This window comes from Puntigrus tetrazona, unplaced genomic scaffold (genome assembly GCF_018831695.1).
Source record: "Puntigrus tetrazona isolate hp1 unplaced genomic scaffold, ASM1883169v1 S000000003, whole genome shotgun sequence".
NCBI classification, from domain to species: domain Eukaryota; kingdom Metazoa; phylum Chordata; class Actinopteri; order Cypriniformes; family Cyprinidae; genus Puntigrus; species Puntigrus tetrazona.
In genome coordinates this window covers 4,228,129-4,235,628 of record NW_025047683.1, presented here as the reverse complement: position 1 = coordinate 4,235,628, position 7,500 = coordinate 4,228,129, and the positions used below count along the sequence as shown (strand labels likewise).

General features: G+C 59.1%; 2 non-coding genes across 2 annotated transcripts in view; both read right to left on the bottom strand.

The window, feature by feature from the left end:
* The window catches only part of LOC122332049, a 4,027-nt gene extending 3,967 nt beyond the window's left edge, over window positions 1-60 (bottom strand). Inside the window, exon 1 of the ribosomal RNA XR_006248401.1 lies at window positions 1-60. This exon is cut by the window's left edge and continues 3,967 nt beyond it. This is a non-coding gene — a ribosomal RNA (28S ribosomal RNA).
* A 399-nt stretch (window positions 61-459) lies between these two features.
* LOC122331890 lies at window positions 460-611 on the bottom strand. Its single transcript, XR_006248307.1, has one exon. It is a non-coding gene; the product is annotated as a 5.8S ribosomal RNA (ribosomal RNA).
* Window positions 612-7,500: the final 6,889 nt, after the last annotated feature.

The following is a 7,500-nucleotide window of genomic DNA, read 5'->3' as shown; positions in this document are numbered from 1 at the left end:
TTTTCCTCCGCTTAGTAATATGCTTAAATTCAGCGGGTCGTCTCGTCTGATCTGAGGTCGTTGTCGGATATGGGTTAGGAGCGGCCGCCGCGCTGCTGCTGCTGCTGCGGGCTGGCCTGAACAGGTCTCGTTCGCGCGCCGGGCAGAGGCGCCGAGGCGAGAGGCGGGCGCGAACCTCCGTTACGCCGCGGGGCGTCCGAGGCGGAGGGCCGGGGTCCACGTCGGCGGGCGGCGGAGGTGGCAACACCCACGGAAGCCGCCGAGAGGAGGCGCGCGCTCGGTCCCAGACGCCTGGGGGGACGCCGACCTCCCCCCCTCGTGGGAGGGGGAAGCCGGAGGAAGCGCTCGACTCCCGCCGAGGCGCGTGCCCGTGGCGGTCTGCACTTGGGAGGAGCGGAGGGAGGCGGGAAGCCCCCTGCGGCGCTCCAGCGCGCGGGACCGGAGGTCGATCGATGGAAGCGACCCTCAGACAGGCGTGGCCCCGGGACGGACCCGGGGCCGCAAAGTGCGTTCGAAGTGTCGATGATCGATGTGTCCTGCAATTCACATTAGTTCGCGGCTGGCTGCGTTCTTCATCGGCCTTGCGAGCAGGTGATCCACCGCTAAGAGTCGTACTGCGTTTGAGTTTAGCGCCGGGGCGAGGCCGAACTGCACAGGCTTGTGTGGGTTCAAAAAAATACAAAGTCGTTCCCGGGTGGCGCCCCAGCGAGAGGGGACTTGAACCCACGGTCGAAGGCCTGCTGGGTACCCGCCGGGGTTGGCAAAGCAAAGTCTTTCAGAGGCTCGCGGCCTCGGCCCCACCCGTGCCAAGGGGTGGGGCGCTCATGATAGGTTGCTCAAGCCTCCCGCGGGGTGCGTCAAGCCTCCCAGAGAGCAGCGTTCCCTTCTCGCGGATCCCTCTCTCCGCCGTCTTGGGTTTTTGTGCGGTTCTTTTGCCGTCTTGGATGTTTGGCGGCAGACCTCTCGGGCCACGGCCGCTGGAACATAAGTAAAATAGGATGGAGGTTTTTACCCGGACAGGCGCCCCTCCTTCGCGGGAGGAGACTTTGAACCCACGGTCCCGGAGGCCGTGCGGGTACCCGCCAGGGCCCGGCTCGGCCCCCGCCGCTGGAAAGCAGGGGCCCCGCCGAGTGCAGCGACAGTCAAGTTCTCTCGGATCTCTCTCTCTCTCTCTCCGCCTTAGGTTTTTGTGCGGTTCTTTTTGCCGTTTTGGGTTTTGCGCGGCAGACCTCTCGGGCCACGGCCGCTGGATCATAGAGTAAAATAGGATAGAGGTTTTTTTACCCGGACCAGGCGCTCCTCCTTCGCGGGAGAGACTTTGAACCACGGTCCCGGAGGCCGTGCGGGTACCCGCCAGGGCCCCGGCTCAGCCCCCCGCCGCTGGAAAGCAGGGGGCCCGCCCGAGTCTGGCGACAGTCAGTTCTCTCGGATCTCTCTCTCTCTCTCTCTCTCTCCGCCTTAGGTTTTTGTGCGGTTCTTTTGCCGTTTTGGGTTTTGGCGGCAGACCTCTCGGAACCCACGGCCGCTGGATCATAGAGTAAAATAGGATAGAGTTTTTTTACCCGGACAGGCGCCCCTCCGCCGCGGGAGAGACTTTGAACCACGGTCCCGGAGGCCGTGCGGGTACCCGCCAGGGCCCGGCTCGGCCCCGCGCGCTGGAAAGCAGGGGGCCCGCCCGAGTGCAGCGACAGTCATGGCGCTCGCGGTAGGTTGCTCAAGCCTCCAGCGGGGGTCGTCAAGCCTCCCAGGAGCGGCGTTCCCTTCTCGCGGATCTCTCTCTCCGCCGTCTTAGGTTTTTGTGCGGTTCTTTTGCCGTCTTGGGTTTTTGGCGGCAGACCTCTCGAGCCCACGGCCGCTGGATCATAAGTAAAATAGGATAGAGTTTTTTACCCCGGACGGGCGCCCCTCCTTCGCGGGAGAGACTTTGAACCACGGTCCCGGAGGCCGTGCGGGTACCCGCCAGGGCCCGGCTCAGCCCCCGCCGCTGGAAGCGGGGCCGCCAGTCTGCAGCGACAGTCAAGTTCCTCTTTTTTTTTTTTTCTTATCGCTCTGCGCTAAGTAAAATTCGCTTCGGTGCTCCGGAGGAGGCGGGCGCCCGGGCCGCCGGCCTCTGCGCGCACCCGGGCTTGAGGCGGGGAGGTGGGCTGAGGCCTCCCCGCCGGGCGGTTCGCTTTGGATCGGGCGGGCGATAATGATCCTTCCGCGGGTTCACCTCACGGAAACCTTATTCGACTTTTACTTCCTCTAGATAGTCAAGTTTGATCGTCTTCGGCGCTCCGCCCAGAGCCCGCGAGGGCCCGGCGAGGCAGTCCGAGACCTCACTAAACCATCCAATCGGTAGTAGCGGCCGGGCGGTGTGTACAAAAGGCAGGGGACTTAATCAGCGCGAGCTTATGACCGCGCTTACTGGGAATTCCTCGTTGATGGGAAATAGTTTCAATCCCCAGTCCCGATCACGGCGGGGTTCAGCGGGTTACCAGCGCCTCTCGGCGCAGGGTAGACCTGCGCTGATCCGCCCATTTGTAGCGCGCGTGCAGCCCCGGACATCTAAGGGCATCACAGACCTGTTATTGCTCCATCTCGCGTGGCTGAACGCCACTTGTCCCTCTAAGAAGTTTTGGCGCCGACCCAAGTGGCGCGCCACTATTTGCAAGCGAGTCTCGTTCGTTATCGGAATGAACCAGACAAATCGCTCCACCAACTAAGAACGGCCATGCACCACCACCCACAGAATCGAGAAAGAGCTATCAATCTGTCAATCCTTTCCGTGTCCGGGCGGGTGAGGTTTCCCGTGTTGAGTCAAATTAAGCCGCAGGCTCCACTCCTGGTGGTGCCCTTCCGTCAATTCCTTTAAGTTTCAGCTTTGCAACCATACTCCCCCCGGAACCCAAAGACTCGTGGTTTCCCGCACGCTGCCCGGCGGGTCATGGGAATAACGCCGCCGGATCGCGGGTCGGCATCGTTCTGGTCGGAACTCGACGGTATCTGATAAATCTTGAACCTCCGACTTTTCGTTCTTGATTAATGAAAACATTCTTGGCAAATGCTTTCGCTTTCGTCCGTCTTGCGCCCGGTCAAGAATTTCACCTCTAGCGGCATATACGAATGCCCCCGGCCGTCCCTCTTAATCATGGCTCCGGGTTCCAGAAACCCACAAAATAGAACCGGAGTCCTATTCCATTATTCCTAGCTGCGGTATTCAGCGGCGGCTTTCGACCTGCTTTGAACACTCTAATTTTTCAAAGTAAGCGCTTTGGGCCTCGGACGGACACCCAGCCAAGGGCATCCGGGGGGCGCCTCGAGGCAGGGACCTGGGACGGGCGGTGGCTCGCCTCTCGGCGGACCGCCAGCCAGATCCCGAGATCCAACTACGAGCTTTTTAACTGCAGCAACTTTAATATACGCTATTGGAGCTGGAATTACCGCGGCTGCTGGCACCAGACTTGCCCTCCAATGGGTCCTCGCCCATGTGTTTAAGATCGCTCATTCCAATTACAGGGCCTCGAAAGAGACCTGTATTGTTATTTTTCGTCACTACCTCTCCGAGTCGGAAATGGGTAATTTGCGCGCCTGCTGCCTTCCTTGGATGTGGTAGCCGTTTCTCAGGCTCCCTCTCCGGAATCGAACCCTGATTCCCCGTCACCCGTGGTCACCATGGTAGGCGCCTGATGTACCATCGAAAGTTGATAGGGCAGACACTCGAATGAGATCGTGCGCCGCGCGGAAGAAGCGGCGATCGGCCGAGGTTATCTAGAGTCACCAAGGTACCGGGTCGGGAGGCGGATCCCCGGGGGCCGGATGGGTTTTGGATCTGATAAATGCCGCGCGTCCTAGCCTCCGCCCCGCGAGAGGCGGTCGGCCCGGTCGGCGCTCGTTTGCATGTATTAGCTCTGGAATTGCCACAGTTATCCAAGTACCGGGTGGAGCGATCAAAGGGACCATAACTGATTTAATGAGCCATTCGCAGTTTCACTGTACCGGCCGTGTGCGCCAGACCTGCATGGCTTAATCTTTGAGACAAGCATATGTTACTGGCAGGATCAACCAGGTAACCCCTGTGGGGTCGTAGGGACCAACCGGCCTTGAAGCGCGTTTTTGCCTACACACGGGTCTCAGTCCGCCTGAGGAGGGCCTGGGCAGACCCGCTTGGACCCTCGGCTAAGACCGGCGCTCATAGGGGCGGCGGCGGCTCGAACCTTCCCCGGCGAAGTCGCCGTTTTCGGGGTGGGTGGCGCTGGGATCGCGGCGGCGGCTTCGGAAAAGTGTGTTTCCGCGGGGGCGGGGTACCCGCGCGGCGTCGCCGGGGCAGCGTCGCGTTCTGCCCCTCACGCCCGCCCGGTGGCGGACCTCTGCGCTCTGACCGGCCGTCTAGGCCTCCTCCGAAGGTTGGCGCCTTCCCTCGGGCTGAGGGGCCTGCTCGTAACGAGCGTCCAAATTGCCCGGGCGCGGCGTGCTGTCAAAGCCCAAGCGTAAACCCATTGCGCGCGTGCCCCTGCCAGGCACTCCCGACCCATAGCGGCCAGCGGGGCTGGCGGTGGGGTCTAGGCTAGAAGCGCTTGGCGCTCAATCGATCACGTTCCGGGCCGAGGGCGCTCTGCGCCGTCGAGCGTCTCTCTCGGCGTCTGTGTCCGTGTTTCAGGTGAAGCGTTCGATAGCTCCCTCGCCCGGAGCTTCAGAAAGGTGCGTTCAAAACCTAAGTCGATATGGACTTAGTCGTTTTCGACTTTTTTTCGCTCAGAGACTAAGTCCACAAAAACACGCGTTCACGAAATCGTGTACCCATGTAAAAGTTGCTCCTGTGTGGCGGCCACCTCCAGGGTCGCGGGAAAATTTGAATCATGCCGGGAGGAGGCCTCTCGGTCGGCCTGACTCGGAGCCTCGGAGGGTATGGAAGTCGGACCTTTCCCGAAGTTGGACTTAGTGCAATTTTGAAGCGAAAATCATCCAGGCGCTTCATCCGACCCGATCGAGTCCGGGTTAAGTCGCCTTCCCGGACGCTTTCCCACTCGACCCCGCCGTCCTGGAGAAATTTTTTCGTTCAAAACCTAAGTCCAAACATCCAGGCGCTTCATCCGACCGATCGAGTCCGGGTTAAGTCGCCTTCGGACGCTTTCCCACTCGACCCCGCCGTCCTGGAGAAATTTTTTCGTTCAAAACCTAAGTCCAAACATCCAGGCGCTTCATCCGACCCGATCGAGTCCGGGTTAAGTCGCCTTCGGGCGCTTTCCCACTCGACCCCGCCCCCGCCGTCCTGGAGAAATTTTTTCGTTCAAAACCTAAGTCCAAACATCCAGGCGCTTCATCCGACCCGATCGAGTCGGGTTAAGTCGCCTTCGGGCGCTTTCCACTCGACCCCGCCGTCCTGGAGAAATTTTTTCGTTCAAAACCTAAGTCCAAACATCCAGGCGCTTCATCCGACCGATCGAGTCCGGGTTAAGTCGCCTTCGGGCGCTTTCCCCTCGACCCCGCCGTCCTGGAGGAATTTTTGCGTTCAAAACCTAAGTCCAAACATCCAGGCGCTTCATCCGACCCGATCGAGTCCGGGTTAAGTCGCCTTCGGGACGCTTTCCCACTCGACCCCGCCGTCCTGGAGGAAATTTTTTTTTCAAAACCTAAGTCAAACATCCAGGCGCTTCATCCAAACATCCGGGTTAAGGCGCTTCGGACGCTTTCCCACCGACCGATCGAGTCCGGGTTCAAAAGTAAGTCCGCCTTCGGGCGCTTTCCAGAGGCCGATCTCGGCGGGTTAAGTCGCGACTTCTCGGACGCTTTCCCCTCGACCCCGTCCTGGAGAAATTTTTTGCTTTCAAAACCTAAGTCCAAACATCCAGGCGCTTCATCAGACCGATCTCGGCGGGTTAAGTGCGACTTCGGGCGCTTTCCCACTCGACCCCGCCACCCTGGAGAAATTTTTTGCTTTCAAAACCTAAGTCCAAACATCCAGGCGCATATTTCCAGGCGATCTCGGCCGGGTTAAGTCGCGACTTTCGGGCCTTTCCCACTCGACCCCGCCACCCTGGAGAAATTTTTTGCTTTCAAAACCTAAGTCCAAACATCCAGGCGCATATTTCAGGCGATCTCGGCGGGTTAAGTGCGACTTCATCCGGGCGCTTTCCCTCGACCCCGCCACCCTGGAGAAATTTTTTGCTTTCAAAACCTAAGTCCAAACATCAGGCGCATATTTCAGGCGATCTCGGCGGGTTAAGTGCGACTTTCGGGCGCTTTCCACTCGACCCCGCCTCCCTGGAGAAATTTTTCTTTCAAAACCTAAGTCCAAACATCCAGGCGCATATTTCAGGCGATCTCGGCGGGTTAAGTCGCGACTTCTCGGGCGCTTTCCCACTCGACCCGGCCTCCCTGGAGAAATTTTTTTCGTTCAAAACCTAAGTCCAAACATCCAGGCGCATATTTCAGGCGATCTCGGCGGGTTAAGTGCGACTTCGGACGCTTTCCCACTCGACCCGGCCTCCCTGGAGAAATTTTTGCGTTCAAAACCTAAGTCCAAACATCCAGGCGCATATTTCAGCGATCTCAGCGGGTTAAGTGCGACTTCTCGGGCGCTTTCCACTCGACCCGGCCTCCCTGGAGGAAATTTTTTTGCGTTCAAAACCTAAGTCCAAACATCCAGGCGCATATTCCAGCGATCTCGGCGGGTTAAGTGCGACTTCTCGGGCGCTTTCCCACTCGACCCCGCCACCCTGGAGCGATCTCGGCGGGTTAAGTCGCGACTTTTTGCCTCCCTTTCAAAACCTAAGTCCAAACATCCAGGCGCATATTTCAGCGATCTCAGCGGGTTAAAGTCGACTTCTCGGGCGCTTTCCCACTCGACCCGGCCTCCCTGGAGATTTTTTTCGTTCAAAACCTAAGTCCAAACATCCAGGCGCATATTTCAGCCGATCTCGGCGGGTTAAGTCGCGACTTCTCGGACGCTTTCCACTCGACCCCGCCACCCTGGAGTAATTTTTTTGCGTTCAAAACCTAAGTCCAAACATCCAGGCGCATATTTCAGACGATCTCGGCCGGGTTAAGTCACGACTTCGGACGCTTTCCCACTCGACCCCGCCTCCCTGGAGAAATTTTTTCAAAACCTAAGTCAAACACCTAAGATCTCGGCAAACATCCAGGCCACCCTGGAGCGCGTTCAAAACCTAAGCGATCTCGGCGGCGTTAAGCCCCACTTCGGGCGCTTTCCCCTGCGACCCCCGCCACCTGGGTATTTTTAAGCGTTCAAAACCTAAGTCCAAACATCCAGGCGCATCTCACGGGCGATCTCGGCGCGTTAAGCCCCACTTCACGGGCGCTTTCCTCGACCGACCCCGCCACCCGGAGGTATTTTTAAGCGTTCAAAACCTAAGTCCAAACATCCAGGCGCATCTCACGGCGATCTCGGCGCGTTAAGCCCCACTTCACGGGCGCTTTCCCCTCGACCCCGCCACGGAGGTATTTTTAAGCGTTCAAAACCTAAGTCCAGACATCCAGGCGCATCTCACGGCGATCTCG